This window comes from Eretmochelys imbricata, chromosome 9 (assembly GCF_965152235.1).
Source record: "Eretmochelys imbricata isolate rEreImb1 chromosome 9, rEreImb1.hap1, whole genome shotgun sequence".
NCBI classification, from domain to species: Eukaryota; Metazoa; Chordata; order Testudines; family Cheloniidae; genus Eretmochelys; species Eretmochelys imbricata.
Window position 1 is genome coordinate 70815203 of NC_135580.1, and position 17926 is coordinate 70833128.

The following is a 17926-nucleotide window of genomic DNA, read 5'->3' on the forward strand; positions in this document are numbered from 1 at the left end:
TCTTCCTGACAAAACAGAAAAGAAGACAAGCCTTCATGAGGCGCAAAATATGATCTCAAATAATCTTTTAAACATGTCAGTCTATAACTTATCCTGACTGTCACCTTTTTAGAAGGTGTCAGGGAGAAACAGAGTCCCCAGCTGCTTTAAATGTATACTGTAAACCTGTAATGAAGTGTACATATTGTTATGCTGGAAGGTGTTACCCTGAACCAAAGGCCATCACAGACCTTAAAGCTGAGTCATGTGTTAAGCACTCTTCTTTCAGGCTAAATGGTAAGGCAATTAATCCTCTTCCTCTAGTGAGATATTTGGAAGTAACAGAAACTACCATCCAAGGCAATTAGCCACTTGGCAAGACTTGAAAGAAAGCTAAGTCACTTAGAGAAATAAGGGTTTCCCTGGTTGCAAAGGCAGGGGCTGAGTTTTGAGTTGGTGTGTATGGTAGATGAGAAAGTCACAGGAACCCAGCAGAGAGTGAAAGAAGCAGCAATGAGAGTCACCCTGAGCAGAACAGAGCCAGAGTTTCTTGGTCGCCAACTCAAGGGAAAGGTAGTCTTGGGGATTTATGACCAAGGAAGCTGCCTGCTGTTTTGTTTCTACTGTATTTCAGGGGTACAGGACTTTGTGTACATTCTGACTCAACTAATTAATTTTTCCTCCAACCTGCAAGGCCCCAATACTGGCTAACTGCTTGTGTCAAAGGGGCAACAGGAACAAGGCCCAGTTACCTTAGCTATGGAACAATGTTCATTTTGGCATTATATAGATTTCTTTTTATGGGTTTTTCTTCCCAAAGATGGATCATGGGTGATAGGTCAATTCCTTTAGGGCAGAGGTTCTCAACTTTTTTCTTTCTGAGCTCCCCCCCTCCCCAACATGCTATAAAAGGTCCATGGCTCATCTGTGCCACAATAACTGTTTTTCTGCATATAAATGCCAGGGCCAGTGTTAGGGGGTTGCAAGCAGGGCAACTGCCTGGAGCCTCATGCCACAGGAGCCCCCATGAAGCCACATTTCTCAGGCTTCGGCTTCAGCCCCGGGTGGCGGGGGTCAGGTTCCTGGGCTTCAGCTACATGCAATGGGACTTCGGCTTTCTGCTGTGGGCCCCAGTGAGTCTAATGCTGGCCCTACTTGGCATATCACCTGAAACCTGCTCACGGCCTCCTAGGGGGCCCCAGACCCCTGGTTGAGAACTACTGCTTAAGTGGAAGGGCTGCTTCCCCACACTCTGCCACGAAAGAGTTAATGCCTCTATTAGAAAGTCTACTTCACAACTCCCTGACAGCTGGGGATTGGCCAGAACCTGCTAATTGTCAAGTTAGAAGTTCAGGGGAGCTGCAAGAGCAACAGGTGAAGGAGTGATAATTGCAGGCTAATTATTCTAAAAGATACAATCACATAGCATGTTTATTTTCCAAGGAGAGGGAGTGTGAGAACTAAGGGCTCTCTGACTGGTTTATGAAATGGAGAAGTATGTTTGTTATTTTTTCTGGCAAGTTTTTTAAAGAGAATGGTCAGGTTTCAGTACAACAGAGAGGTTGAGATTTGAGAAAACTCCTTTTGTTCACCTTATTGGTTAGATTCTTTTTTTCCAAGTGAATAAGTCAGGTAGAATAGGAGCAGTTATTCTCCCATTTGTCTTTCATTGACTATCCTGGCATGTTAGAATCCTACATCAGCAACTGAAGGGGTAAGACTTAACAATTAAATACATCCTGAAACAAAATAGCTGAAAATCAATAGATACTTCAAATGTTGTGCAGTTTCTAACATTACTTTTCTGATACATTGGTGTGTATATGCTCCCTCAGACCTTGGTCTCTTTCACTTTCCTAGTACTTGCTCATATGCTTTATAATTTTAGAAAAGCTTTTTGTTTCATCTCTATTAATTCTCAGTGGTCTTGTAGAAAAATAAGATAACATGCCTACAAACACCCAGGGTAGGGGATCAAAGCTAGGGGCAGTCTCTCAATAGGAAGTAATGAAGAAGTAGAGCAGTACATGTGAGGGGTCTTGAATAAAGGAAAAAAGCTTAGCTGCTATTTGAAAATGTGCCCTATTTTTTCCCCCAACTTTTTTTATTCTGATCCCAAACTAGAGGCAACACTGAAAAGGAAAAAGGAAGAATTTCAAAAATAGAGAGTGTCTCTGAAAATGCATGCCAGTTGAGCTATATGCACACATGGCTTTGTGCTGTTATGTCAAGTTAGGTCACATCACATGCTGTGACTTGACCTAAAGTAACCCAGTGCAGCTTGATGCATATGCTTCATTGCCTTGCCAGTTTAAAGCACCACTGCCTTTTATAAGGGACAGTTCAAAGTTAAAATGGCCCTCCAGTGGAATGTATTTTGAGGGTTTCCAACAGGTATGTGCTGCTCTTCGAAATTCTATGGTTCTGATCAGAACCTGTGAGACCAAAATTATGTGTGGGAGAAAAAGGTTAATTAGCAAGCAAAGAAAAAGCTAAAGTAATTAAAAATGTGTTTATACATGTGGTGTACAATTAGCTCTCTAGCTGTACTCTATACATTATTTGTAATTAAATCATTTAATCTAACTTCTGTGATTGTTAACTCTTTCATGAACAGAGACGTAGCTCTTGCATTTTTAAGTAGCAAGACTTATTTCAAGCACAGAACTACAGCAGTACAGCACAATGTGATGGGGTGCGTGACTCTCATGCTGGCAGTGACAGGGGTAAGCGTATCTGGAGTGCCCAATCAACCCATTCTATGGCATCTGAGGGGAGACAGGATTAGACCCAGCTAGGGAGAATAAGGGCATGGCTACACTTGCAGATGGAGAGCTTGTTGAGTTAAACCCGCCTTCGGAGAGCACAGTAGGGAAAGCGCTGCAGTCTGTCCACACTGACAGCTGACAGCGCTCTGGCGTGGCCACATTTGTGGCACTTGCAGTGGCATTGGGAGCAGTGCATTATGGGCAGCTATTCCACAGAGCACGTTTTCTCATTCTGACACTGTGGCTTGTGGGAAGGGGTAGGAGGTGTGGGGCATTCTGGATCCTGTCCCAAGGCCTGTGATGCATCGGTTCTCATCCCTGCAATCCCTGTGCTACCGTCCACATTTGGCGCCATCTTTCAACATTTTTTGTATTGCGCGCTCTGTCTTCCCTTTTGGTCTGTGGGAATGGAGCCCAAACTGCTGAGGAGTATGCTGACGAGTCTCACCAGCACATCATGTTTGGCAGTTGAGTTATGATCCAAAGTGACAGGGAAGGTTCTGACGATGATATCGACTCGAGTAACGCGTATGACACGAGTTTGCTTGTGGCATTCACGGACGTTCTCGGGAAACAAGCACTGAGTGGTGGGATCACATCGTCATGCAAGTCTGGGATGACGAGCAGTGGCTGCAGAACTTTCGGATGAGAAAAGCCACTTTCATGGGATTGTGTGAGGCACTCGCCCCCGCCCTGCGGCACAAGGACACGAGATTGAGAGCTACCCTGACGGTGGAGAAGCGGGTGGCTATTGCAGTCTGGAAGCTGGCAACTCCAGACAGCTACCAATCGGTCGCTAACCAATCTGTAGTGGGAAAGTCGTCCATTGGAATCCTGTTGATGCAAGTTTGCAGGGCCATTTATTGCATCCTGCTCAGAAGAACCGTGACTCTGGGTAATGTGCATGACATTGTGGATGGCTTTGCACAAATGGGTTTCCCTAACTGCAGAGGGGTGATAGATGGCACACATATTCCAATTGTGGCACCAGCCCACCTAGCCTCCAAGTACGTTAATCGGAAGGGGTATTTCTCTGTGGTTCTCCAGGCGCTTGTGGATCACTGTGGGAATTTCATTGACATTAACGCAGGCTGGCCCAGAAAGCTGCATGACACATGCATATTTTGGACCACTGGTCTGTTCAGGAAGCTGCAAGCTGGGACTTTTTTCCCAGACCAGAAGATCACCAGAGGGGAAGTCGAAATACCCATTGTGATCCTTGGAGACCCCGCGTACCCTTTAATGCCATGGCTCATGAAACCCTACACAGGGAGCCTTGACAGCAGCAAGGAGCGGTTCAACAACAGGCTGAGCAGGTGCAGAATGACTGTGGAGTGTGCTTTTGGCCATTTAAAGGGCCGCTGGCACTCTCTGTATGGGAAACTGGACCCGGCCGATGACAGCATCCCCATGGTTATATCTGCGTGATGTACTCTCCATAACATTTGTGAAGGGAAGAGTGAATGATTCACTCAGGCATGGAACTCAGAAGCTCAACACCTGGAGGCTGAATCTGAACAGCCAGAGAGCAGGGCTATTAGAGGGGCCCAGCGTGGTGCTGCAAGGATTAGGAATGCCTTGAGGGAGCAATTTGAGGCTGAAAGCCACCAGTAATGTCTGATGCCCTGCACGGGAGTGAAGTGCAGTGGTTCCAGTGTTAGTAGGAATCTATGTTTGCTGCACTGACTTGCAGTGCCTGTTTCTTTCCTGGACTAAGGTATCTTTTACTTTATGCAATAAGAGAGAATATTTTCAAAGCCAAAAAAATCCATTTATTGAAAAGAAAATTCATTTATTGAAAAGAAACACAACTGCTTGGGAAACAGAAAGAGCAAGGGAGTTGAGTGGGGAACAGTACAATCACAGATATGTGTATGTCCTGTTATCATACTCAGCCTTCCTGTCTGGAGTGCTGTGCAATGAGCGCTGCACTTCAGGATGGCTATACTGCATGGTGATGGGGGTTGAGTGCAGTGGGTAAGGGTCGTAGTTTTCAGGGCTGGGTGGTGAAGCTACAGGTGTTGGAGGCAGCTGGTGGCGGTAAGAATCCAGATGCTATGGAAAGTGGGTTGGAGGTGACATGGGGGCACAAGGGAAAGAGTTTTGGGACAAGGGCTGAGGGAGGGGTCGGGCACTGTAGTGCTCCGCCTGCATGGCTATGAGCACCTGGTTTGAGTCCGCTTGGCACTCCATTATGCTTATCAGCCAATCCGTGCTTTGCTGCCAGAGCACCGTGCTTTTGTGCCGGTGCTCCTCATTCTGCTGGCGGATCCTCCTTTCACTGTCCCGTCACTCCTGCACTTTTTGATTTTCATTACTTGAATGTTGCGTGACTGATTTTTTCATGGCTGTACTGTCCTCTGAGTTTCTGTGCCTTGGGGAGAGCCAACAGGGGGAGGGGGCCCCTATACTGAACACTGTCCTCACATTTTCCACAGGAGTTCATCCTGGAAGATATCTCGCTGCTGAGGATGATCTGGAAGCAAGGGAGGGTCTTCTACTGCAATTTGGATTCCACCCTGGCCCATATGCAGCTTGCCTGTGTGCAGCAATGGTCCCCCCACCCCTCACGGCACAGTGGCGCGGACAAGTTAGCCTTACTGGGACAAGGACCACAGTTGCTCCCCTAGGCAATGTGCTTGTACAGGTTTCTCAAGTTCTGGATTAGACCTTTGAAGAGGTCACTGAGGCCAATTACTGAGATCTGAGAGAGCACATCAATGCCCTATTCCGCATCTAGGCATCCATGCAGCCCTAAACCTCCTTGCCCCAAGAGCCTGCACTGAATAACTTCCTTCCCAAAATAAAAGCCACTTACCGGGAACTTCCTCTAGTGTTTGTCCTTCCCCAAGCATCAGCTGCCACGACTGGCTACCTCCCTCCTGGCTTGAGAACAGCTCCTGGCTGCATGCATCTAGAGATTCTGGGGTGTCTTCCTCCACCTCAGCACCCTCGCTCCCGCTTTGCTCCTCCTCCTCCTGCCTTGTTGAACTGGGCTCTGAAGTGTCCATGTTGGTACTGAGAGTGGGTGTGGGGTTGCCCCCAAAATCACGTCCAGCTCTTTGTAAAAATGGCAGGTCGCAGGGACAGCACTGGAGTGGCTGTTTGCCTTGCGGGCTTTGCAATAGGCATTCCGCAGCTCCTTCACTTTAATCCTGCACTGCAGTGCGTCCCTGTCATGGGCTCTTTCCATCATGTCCCTTGATATCTGCCCGAAGGTATCATAATTCCTACAGCTGGAGTGCAGGTGGGACTGGACAGCTTCCTCCCCCCAAAATCTGAGGTCCAGCACCTTGCCATTGCTCCATACTGGGGATCGCCTGGCAATTGGAGGCATGGTCACCTGGAAAGATTCGCTGAGAGCACTCCACACCTGGCTGAGCAAACAGGAAGTGGATTTTCAAAATGTCCAGAGAATTTAAAGGGCGGGTCTGACGGTTGGTCACCCGAGGGCAGGGCACTAGAGTTCAAAGTGATGACCAGAGTGGCTAGAATAAGCATTGTGGGACACTTCTGGAGGCTGATCAGAGTGCACTAACAGACCAGTGCGTCCACACTGGCACTGCGGCACTCCAGCAGGGGGTCGCAAAACGTTATTCCACTCGCCAAGGTGGAGTACCAGGAGTGCTCTAGTCGTGGAGTCAGAGCGCTCTATGTGTCTTGCCAGTGTGGACAGGTAGTGAGCTAGTGTGCCTGGGGCTCCTTTAATGTGCTCTAACTCACAAGTGTAGCCAAGCCCTAAGATTGGGTGGCTCCAGTAAAGGGAGGAGAGCTGCAGTAGGAAGCTTACAGTCTGAGTTTGGCTGTGAAAGGGAGAGAGTGTCAGGGGTTAAGGGGTTTTAGGTGGCTGCCAGAGCAGCTCCCCAGCAACAGACTAGTTGGAAGCTGTACAAGCAGTCAGACTTTGAGAGAGACACATGCAAGACTACTGGAGGAAGTAGTCTTGCGAAAGCTGCCTGTGGACAAATGGAGTTAGGCAGCAGCAAGGGCTTGTAAGGAGCAGGTTTTAGTTCCTTAAACACAAGGTCCCAGAGGACCCAGTAGGCCTGGGTTCCCCTACAGTCCCCAGAAATGGGGGTGGAAGAGCCTGTTTGAGACAGAAGGGACAAGAACTATAGATCGCAGACTGAGGTCAAGGCTGACAATCCAATTACATGGAGTTTTGACCTTTATGACTTTGTTACCCTTGAAAAGGTGATATTATAAATGACCTGACTGGAGTTGTGAGAAAAGGCCAGTTGTCACAAAGCCATACAGCTGTTTGGGAGTGGGGGAAGATCTGAGGTGGAGTCACTGCAAGGCCATACCTGGGCATGAGTGGTGAGCTGGCCAGTGAGTTCACTCCATTGAACGTATTTGCTAGCATCAGGCAAGAACCATATCCTGGGAGAAGGTTGTTTTTCGCTTGCTTGGGTTCAGTAGGACTAGTCATTATAGTAAATAGAGTGCTCGGTAGCAAGTGTTTGTGGGATTCAGCCCTTAAGGAGGGGGGAACCTAAAAGCAGAAATAAAACTGGCCCTTTGGAAACAGAATCAAGTAGTTGGATATCTTTGGTAATTGCTTCCCTTCCTCATCACATAGAAAGCTTCTCTTCTCTGATGAAAACAGAAATGTTCATGAAACATTATGCTCAGTGGTATGTTGGAGAACAAGGTTGGTGCATAAAGGAAGAATGATTACTGTGTGTGAATAAACCCCATCCCCCACAATGCTCAATGTTGTGTTGCAGCCTATGTGAGCATGACAAATTATTTAAAATTCCCTATTCTTCCCCAACAGCCTCTTCAGTAATCTAGGCTATGTTGAAGGAAAGAGCTTGCTAGTTCAAAGGTAAGAGTAATATAGGAGCATTAGAGTCTGTGGTTAATGCTTTGTAGCAGTAGAGAACAAATAACTCATTGATTTAGGGAGGAAGCATTATGCTTCAAAGTAAGTGTTTGAGCGATTGGGTCTAAAGTTCTGTCAGTCATCAGAGAAGGTCTTTTTCTGTTGTTAATCGGAGGATTGTTTGCATCGCCACTTGAGCACAAGATTTGTAATGGTAATTAAGTGCCTAAAGATGCATATAAGTGTCTACCTGGATTAGCAAAAGCTCTTGGGTGCCTAAGTCCCATTGAAATTGATAGTGACAGTTGGGATGAACATACATTTTTTAAAAAAAGTTTGTTTATAATGTATTGACTTTTTATAACTGTGTTCTGGACAACTTTGCTGCAAAAACACTTAATATTTAATAAAATCTTCCTAAAATGGTCTTTAAAATATGAATAATTTTATCTAATATGAACAATTACCTGGATTTAAATGGAATTTTGAAATTTAAATTCTGAGTGAAAGTTCTATGTTCTATGGTGTAGTTCTGCAAAATAAGAAACCCTCTGACACTGTGTGTTCGAATGCTGCTGTGAATGCTATGAACATCTCTGTTTGAAAGTTTTCCAATTATAATGTACTTACCAGGTTAGGACGAAATCTAGACCCAGAGAAGGAAATACTATGGAATGCCAAATACTTTATTTCACAGCTGCTGAAGAGGGGAAACTTATTACATTTTTCTCACTGGTGATTAAAATTATCCTATACAGATAATCTTGGCTCAGGAGGTTGTTTCTCTAGTGTATGAGCAATGGGAACAACATTTTTATGAATCAGGACCTCTGTCTAAAGGCCAGTGCTATGGTTTAGATCCTCTGTCTTCCAAAAGGCATCTCTTTTTCAGTTCCAGTAGAAAGTAAAATCTAGACAAATGATCAAACATTACCACTCTGCAATGCTCATAGATTGCAGATTTATTTTACAAAGTACAGAAGTTAATGCTGCAAACATGGGTATGGCACTGTCTCTTTTCGAATGGTTCAAGGAAAGAATGTGTACATCTAAGTACTCATGCTCATGCTGAATTCAGGGAGAAGAGTGGGAATTTATAGCCTTAATGGATCAGAGTGAAATGTAAACACTTGATACTGAACACATTTTAATTTTCAAAGGTTTGCAGTGGGAAAATAACACCAACACATGAGTTTTGCATTCTGTCCCAGCCCCCCAAAAAGGCTGAACACTATCATAAATATTTTTTGTAAAACAGATGTCTGGCTGGTGGATGCAAACAGACATTTTTCTTTGATGAAGAGAGAAAAAATCATTAACCCTGATCACCCGTACACTAGATGTACACTACATTACACAGCAATGTGAGATCAATTTCAGGCTAATTCTTCTTAATAAAATTTCAAATCCATGTATCTATTCCTTTTATGAATTTTCTGTGAATTTGGACTTCCACCATACACTTTTTTCCAGGTAAACCATGTTAGTGCTTCAGGTATCATTACCGCTCACCTACCAAACTCTATGATCTCCTTGTAAATGATCTCTTTAAATGGGCCTGCCTTTGGGTGCCCTTAAGTCTCTTGGCTTTCTTCTATTTAAAGGTAAAATGACAATGCAAATGAGTGGAAATAATGGTTGGTTTTATATGCCTATCTACAGCGATGCTATATGGGAGAGAAGGACTTAAGACTGAACATTTGATCTATCCTTACACTTTGGATCTGAAAGCTGAGCCACTTCAATCCTTTTGGACTGTCTCTATATATGGCTGATGGAGCTAGTTGGTGGGGTTACACCATTTAAAACAAAAACCCATCTTCCATTCCCCTCCCCAAAGTTTAGTAAAAGGAAAAACTTTGGCCAGTTCTGTACTTAGTCAAAAAATGACAAACCTTTCACAAAAAAAGGTAACAATTTTACCTATATATTTGAAAAATATTGATCTGTTCTAATGGTTATATGCATTTTAGTACATATGGCACCTTAGAAACAAGTACAAACCTTGATATTTTTCTTGCCAACATATTCTCGAGGGACAAACCCCTCATGAACTTGGTTGGAGTCATGGAAGCATTTATGACAAATGAAAAGGATCCAGTGCTCCACTAAACTTCTGCTAGGGTGAAAGGTAGAGCCAGTAGAGTCCTATGCCACAGCCTGCTTGGAAGATTGAAATGTCAGGTCTTGCCATTGCTTCTTCCACAATGATAAATTTCACCCTAGGGGAGCACAGAAAAAGCTATGTGGTTGCCATTAGCCCTTTTTTATTAGGATGATTAATAACAGAGGTGGAGAGGTATGTCTACTTTGAAGATATGTGGAAAATGTGCATGAACTAATCATATCTAAAACCGCTAGACACAGGTTCACCCATTTAAAATACATTCCTAGATTAACTGTAGACTGCACATAATACTGTAAAAACTGATGAGAGCAATGAAAAGCTGGTGCTGCTCCACAGAACCAATTCCTAAAGCTGATATTGGAGAGTGCCACAGCACATCTGGGATGCACAAGGTCAGACTGGACAGTGGGTTCCTGTAAGGACCTCCAGTATCTTCAGGTAGAAAATTTCTCTTTCAGCACTCCCTGAAAGAACTGTCATGGGCACCAATTGTGCTATGATTTCACCCTCCCCTTGCCAGCTGTAGCACTTTTCAAGATTGGATTTATGGAGGCTTTCTTGGGTTATTTTCTTTTATATTGCATGGATGGTAAGTGGTTTGCAGCACTTATCACAAGGAGAGCAATAGTGTCGGGGGAGGGGGCGGGAGGGGTGTTACAGTGGGGGACTTTTAATTTCAGATACTCTGGAGCATGCTGCATCTGAAATTAACTGGGAACTTGAAGCTTAATTGACTTAATTCCCTGTCTCCGAAGTCTTGAACCCCAGCAAGTTTCAACAACCGTGAATTCAATCTTCAAGCTTTATGTTAATGTTAGAGAGCTGCCCTTTTTATGATATGGATTTTGGTTATGGTCATCAAGGCATTGACCCCATATGACTGGGCTAATTCTTAGTATCAGAGAAGTCTACCCATTTGGCTCTCTGAAGGAAGCCATGGCACACACAATGAAAGATTCTGCCTTTGTGAAATTCACCCCAGTGATACAGCATAAGGCCTATATATTTCATAGGTCCCGTTTTGAAGGCCAACCACTTAAGTTCCACTTAGAGCATAGGCTGTGTGTCTGTCTCTAAGGGGTGAATTTTATTCTGTTTATTTATAATGCCCTGCATACTATCCAGTGAATCACTGTCATTCCTGTTCATTGTTTTTAATGCATTTCTTCAGAGTAAGGTTCCTAAGCTTATTTCTGTTTTAATTTTTTTCTACAGATTTTTGCTTTGTGAGCTGGCTTGCTTTTGGCAATTGGGGTTTTTATCAACTTTTTTCCCCTCCCTGCACCTCTCCAAAATGCATATTCCATATGCCCATGCATTTGCGCACAGATGCATTTGCAGTTATCACAGTTCATGGCAACTGTACCTGTATTCCATCTCTATGATCTAGCAAGGGCACACACTCTAGGCTTCCAGTTCCCCAGCCATTGCTTCTCTTGGGTGAGATGTGTGTGTTTCTCCCTTATGACAAAAGTATCTCTATACTGTGATATCCCTAAGCAAACTTCTTTTGCTGTCTCTTTAGAGACAGTACACCGTATAATTGCCACTGTTACAAGTTACCTCACATCTCTCTCTCTCTTTTTTTTTAAGTAAGCACACTTTATTCTTAAGGTAAAACCCTAGAGAGAACCTACTTAAAAACAACAAAAGAACCTACATGCATATGAATAAGCTCACCAGAGTTCACCCCAACACCAACGTGGGCATTTGCAGGTGAGCAGTCCTTAAAAACCCTACATGTTGCGGGGGCGGGGTATTCAAATTCACTACATCCTTTGTCCAGAACAAGAACCCAGTCTTAGGGGGCCTCATTAGGCTGACATCCTTCCAATCCTTCACTAAGGATTGGGGCCCTGCATCGACCAGGGGTTCTGTCGTTTACTGGATCAGGAGGAAGGCCCTCAATCAGTTTTTAAGTCAGGCAGTTTAAGCTGGGTGGGGGAAAGGGAGGGGAAATAAGCCCCCAATCTAAAACCTTTGTTAGTTTCTGTTTTTCAAAAACTGAAATAGAACAATGTCCTTGTCAAGGCTGAATCCCCACTCTGGCACGTCGAGTGCAGAAAGTGGGAGCCTGCAAGGACTCTAAAAATTAATACTTGCCAGTCCAGGCTTGCATTAAACTTCCAAGGTTACAGCTTTTCTCTGACCTTGGATTGGTTGATGCTGCCACCACCGAAGTGCAAAACCCCTTTGAAAACCCAGGAAGGTGCACGTGGGAATTCCTTACTGTGGGGTACCCTCAAGCACTTTCACACACACCCCTTTGAGGAAGAGCTAAGGGAGGGGAGGGAAATCAGCTGTTGCCACCAGTTAATTAAACAACATGCGCACAAACCTCTTAAGACACAAACATCCAATTCTGTTCTTAAAAAAGGTAAATTTTCCTAATAAAAAAAAATAAAATACCTCTGGGAACTTAGGCTTTTGCTAGATTTAAAAAAATACAACTACAAGGATTAAGCATCAAGAATGGCTCTCTTGAGGTCCACCTTAAAGGTTACAAGAAAAACAACACCTTCAAAGTCTATCCTAAGAGGTTTTTAAGGCCCGGTGTTGGTCCTGCTTTGAGCAGGGGATTGGACTAGATGACCTCCTGAGGTCTCTTCCAACCCTAATATTCTATAATTCTATGAAAAGCACCTGAGGTTAGCACAGAGGAATCCACAAGCTTAAAAGGGATAAACCTAATCGCATCTTCCTAGACGTTTCCTGATCTACTTACATATCTGGGGTTTTAGATGGGTAGGTAGTTTCTAGGTATGATACTGATGATTTTTCATACCTGGCCCAAGCTTCTCATAGCATAACTGCTCCCTGTCTGCCTCTCCCCGAGGACAACAACAACAGACAAAAGGGGAGTCTTGTTTCAATTTTAAAAAGTTCTAGCCTTCCCATTGGCTCTTTTGGATAGGTGCCCACTCACTTCCCTTTACCTATGCATAGAAGTGAAACTTTTTAACCCTTTACAGGTAGAGCAATTAGAGAATAGCTACTAAAAGGGATTTTATAGCTATTGGCTGTCCATAAAAGGGAGCTACCTTCTCCCCATCACAGTCCTTTTGAAACTAAACAAAAAAAAATTGTTTGAAAATGTTAATTGAAAGTCACAACAATTTTCCTGTGACACAGACAGTCCCCTTGGGTACTCCGATCTAGCTTGCCACCCAGGTTAGTATGCCTTTTGTGATGATGGTCTCTTACATCAAGAATCACAGCAGTATTCAGGTTATTCCCCAGGTCAGTTGCACCTGAGATCTTACAGCAAAGACACTTGTAGCCAACCGCATTTATATAGAGATAGATATATATATATATATGTATGTAAGAAAAAGACAGGCATTTTTCATAAAGTTAAAGCATGTAAACATCTCTATACATGAGTTACAATCTTAATTTTTTTTAAAAAAAATAGAAGCTTACATAATAAGCAAGCTCTATATGTATTTTAAGGCTAACCAGGGCTCTCTTGCTTATGCCTAGTAAACCTTGCCCCTGAGTCCAAGCAGCAGAGAGCTGCTTAGTTTCTTTGGTTTGTGGTTTTATTCCCCTCCTGCCATGTACTCTGAACTGCAAACTCAGCTGATGGGAGGAATCCACTTGCATGACTCCTGTTCGTTGGGCAGGAAAAGCAGAACAAGAAAGTGTTTTGTCCTCTTTAATGTCTCACAATAGTCTGTCTGTCAATGGACCCTTCCTGTTGGGTAGAACATAACATCTTCTGTTGCAAATTAACTAGCGTGAAGTGACTTACATAGCCCTGTAAGTCACTACACTACAGAGTTAGGTTGATGTAAGGCAGCTTATGTTGACCTAACTCTCTAAGCATCTACACTAAAATTTAGCTCCGGACGATGTAACTTGCCATCTACGCAGACTTAATTCCACAACAAACGTAGAGTTAGGTCAACGCAGTGTCAGTGTAGATGCTATGTTGCTTACATTGGCTGTTGCCAGCTTTCAGTAGCCATCCCATAATGCCCCACACTGGCAGTTCAACCAGTGCAAGTGCTCCTCATGAAAATGTGCACCGCTGACACAAGAAGCAAAGTGTAGCCACACACAAGGGATGTAATTACTGTGACAGCTGTATGCCAACCTAAATTAGGTCAACTTATTTTTGTAATGTAGGGAGCCATGTCAGACGCTCCCCATAAAGCCTCTTAAATATTATCTTTCAGCACGGGATACAGAAGTTATAAGTGAGATTAATGGATGCAGCAACTCACAAGCATTCAATAAAGTCTAAACACATTCTTATAATTGTAATATTTATTTTAAAAATACTAACACACAGGTGAGCCAGACTGATTCCAGCTACATATGCATCAGTGGAACACTGACAAATGAGGACTTTGGCATGAGCTGGCACCTAGTTTGCCAGTGTCACAGATAGAGCCTAGGGTATGCAGAAGCAGCTGGGGGATAATATTGATTTGTTGCCTCTGGAGAGCTTGTGAAATGCCCTCTCTTGTTAATCCTAAAATCCCCACATAATTAGGTCCTTCAAGAATGGAGTTTTAGAACCACTTTTTATTTCAGAAGGTCTTCTGCACAGCCCACCAGTTTGATGTGATTAGTTACCTTATAAATTCCTGTAATAAAATTATTCTATGCTTTTATACCTTATAAAACAGAGAAATATTTTGAATTGCTTTATAAGGCACTGTGCATATTCATTGTAGATGTGTGCCTAAAACACTCAAGTATTCTCATGGTTATTATCAATTGTGTATTTGATTATTTTGACAAAAAATCATGGTAACTGGGGAGGGTTTCTTTCTTATTTTACCTTCTATGTGCAAGACAGCTAATAAAACAGAAAGTTGATGTTTCAATTCCTTATTATCTTTAGTAACCTGACGCTTGTTAGTATTTGGGGAGTTGGAACAACTCTACAATCCCAACTTTCTCTGTAGCTCCTTGTTAATTGACTGAAACAGTTCCAGGATGAAAATATGCCAGGTGTTTTGGAAAATTTCAGAAAAATCTGTATTTGAATTGTTCATTTGCCATTCTTATGATTAGTCATACCCAGGTACAGTGAAAATCAGTCAATTCTAATAATTAAAGAACCATCATTACTTATATCTGAAATGCAGGCAGAAAGGAATGCAAGCATAGAGGGGGAAAAACAAATCTCTTTTTTTGCGGTGGGGGGGCGGGGATGAGATTGGGAAAGAGCAGTAGTGCAACAACATACTTTCCGTGTAGTCTCTTTACGCATTTGCTTGATTGTCACCTGCTATTCTATGTACACAGTTCTACATCCCTTGTAAAACACCTGTTTGTTTCCCTGAATATCTAGTACTTTGGTTCATCCCTCATTGCAAATAAGTCCATTTTTAACTCTCTTCCAACATTAACCTCACTTCATTTAGCTTTAGTGCACATTAGGAAGGAGCCATCTAATTTAAGAATTTAGGGAATACAATTGTGGGAATATAAAAACCATTTCATTTGACTTCTGGGCTATAATAAACTGTTATTGAAGAAAATATCTACCACATACCAGAGAAGTAGCATAGACCTGGAACCCAAGACCTATTAGTCTTGATTCTCATGTCTGGACATACTTGGGACAAGACTCAAGGTGAGGGTCAAAGTGACTCACCAATTCTGAGGTTCTCCTGAGGCTGCGTCAGCCACTGGAATAAGTTAAAGCAACTTCAGGGATGCTCTTACCTACACTTGATTGTCCAATAGCCCTTTATAGCAAATTCACTTTTCCCAGCAATACCAAGTCATTCAAGAGGGGTGGGAGAAAATTAGTCATTAGATCAGTTCCTCAATTACTGGGTGTTGCCCCTACTCTGGGAGAACACACAGGTGGGTAGATCCAGTGGCTTTGATACCTTGATCTGGTGGAACAGCACAAAGATGCCCTAGCCCAGTGAGATTAAATATGGCCTGCCAAGGCTTTGTGTGTGGCCCAACTGCTCACCTTAAAAAAAGTTTATAATTAAATTCACAAAGAGAGATGCACTATCAATCATTTGCCTAGGCCTTCCTCCTTAGTAAGTAACTTAATGGTGGTATTTAATTTGTAATGAAAGAGGTGTTGGGGCTCAGCCCCAACAAGCCCTGGCACAAATTGAGCCCTGGTTACTGGATCTTAAGTCCTTGTAATAGCATCAGCTTTGACTGAGCTAGGATGCTGCCCATTATTTCATTAGTGATGGAGATGGAGCCAAAAATGAAGATGAGCAGGAGTAAACATCGCAAAGTTGACAGTGAAAACCAAGCTCTTAACCCAAACTGGACAGCAGATTTTATTTTTATTATACCACCCATTTATAGGCAAAATCTTTGTGTTTTAATATGTGAAACCACTGTATCCATCTGTAAGATTGTCGAAGTGAGGCACCACTTTGAATGGAAGTACAGTAATTTCAGCACAGCCTATAATCCTGGCAGTGACAAAATTGAAAATCTGAAGTTTTTTTACCACACTTCAAAGGTCATTCTCACAACATCAGCAATTGTATAGAAAAAGCAACAGCTGCTTCTCTTCAGATAATGTTGGTACTAGCTAAAAAGAAAAAGACTTTCCTGAGTGCCAAGCTTGTGAAGTAATGCATGTTGGAAATGCTGGAGGAGCTTTTTTGCTGGGGATAAAAACAAAGATGACATTGTGAACCATGTGAAGCAAATTCCACTGTCTGATTCTATGGTGGTGCAAAGATTGGAGGTAATTTACCAGGATTGTTCGTCAGCACTGCTTTCCGATGTCAAAAATTGCCAAATACATGTCTCTTGTAGTGGTGAAATAAAGTGATGCGGCCCAGCTACCTTTCTTTGATGGATTTCATGATGATTAAATTTCCAAGGAAGAATTTTTATGCTTAATACCATTAGAAACCTACACCACAGGAGAGATTCATTTATTTCCATCTCTTACCAGTGTTGGCAAAGATGGTCCCCTAGTCACCATTTCAATCACTTGCATCTTGAAGGCCTTTGTAGTGGTGTACTGCTGCTGATGTGATGTAAACCAGAAAGAGGACACAACTCATTCACAGGCAGCCAGAATTTTCAAGTGTTTGCCACATAGTTCAAATCATAAAGAATATGAAAGCAAATGTGTTGAAAATCACAGAAATACAAATAAAGTCTCCCTTCTCCCTGAGTTATTTTATAGATACAGAGTTTAGCAAATAGTGGGAAAATTGCTTTTCAAATACTCAATACTAAATTGCTTTCAAATACTCATTTGAATTCGGAAGGAAACTTTGATTTGTCTGTCTCTACATACTGGCTTTCCTCAAACATAAGAGTGCTTGAGTTTTTACTAACGTGAATTTTTGTTAAGTGAATTTTTTAACCTTAAATTCAGAAATATTTTCCCAAATCAAATTTTAAATTAAATATTTAGCTTGGAATATTAAAAATTAATTATTTGTGCAAAGTTTAATTACATGAGACATACAAAAAAAACGGTAAGCAATACCACATGACTCAACTAATCAACACAGTGTAAATTCTGACTCATGTGAAGTGTTGGTCAGCATTTTTCAAACACTGTCATTTAGATGAAAACTTTTTAAAATCACATCCCATTGCGAATATTTGTTTAGCAGTTGTCATTAGCTGAAGAAATACTCCAATAATACACACACAAATTCATTTCATAGTAGACAATTTCTAAATGGAAAATATATTAAATGACTAGATTTCGTCTCTTCGCTCTGTATATCTTGGCTCTAGTTAGATCTCATGTTGGTACTTCACTTACAGAAAAAAATGGTTCATTTGCAGTTCATCCTAAAAAAAATGTTGCATTACAATGTTGCCAATGTCAGTTTTGGCTTGGGTAGCCGCACAGCCTGGAACTGCCCAGGGACTCGTCTAATTGTAGCATGTGATTTTTCTTTTCTTCAGAAAAACATTCTGGTATTTTCAAGAAATTGCTGTTCTTTACAAATCTGCAGAATTTCCATTCCCCTGTCCTCAAACTGGCCCAGAGATTTTCTCTTCCCCCACTCTCCCCACCCCAACATGGACTAGGCCCTTACCGGGCAAATCACCCCACTGAAATCAGTGGAATAAGGTGCTATCTCTTCCCATTCTTACATGGACTGACTAGCTCAGTGGTTCCCAAACTTTTTCAGCTGCTTGTGCAGGGAAAGCCCCTGGCGGGCTATGCCGCTTTGTTTACCTGCCGCATCTGCAGGTTCGGCCGATCGGAGCTCCCAGTGGCCACGGTTTGCTGCTCCAGGCCAA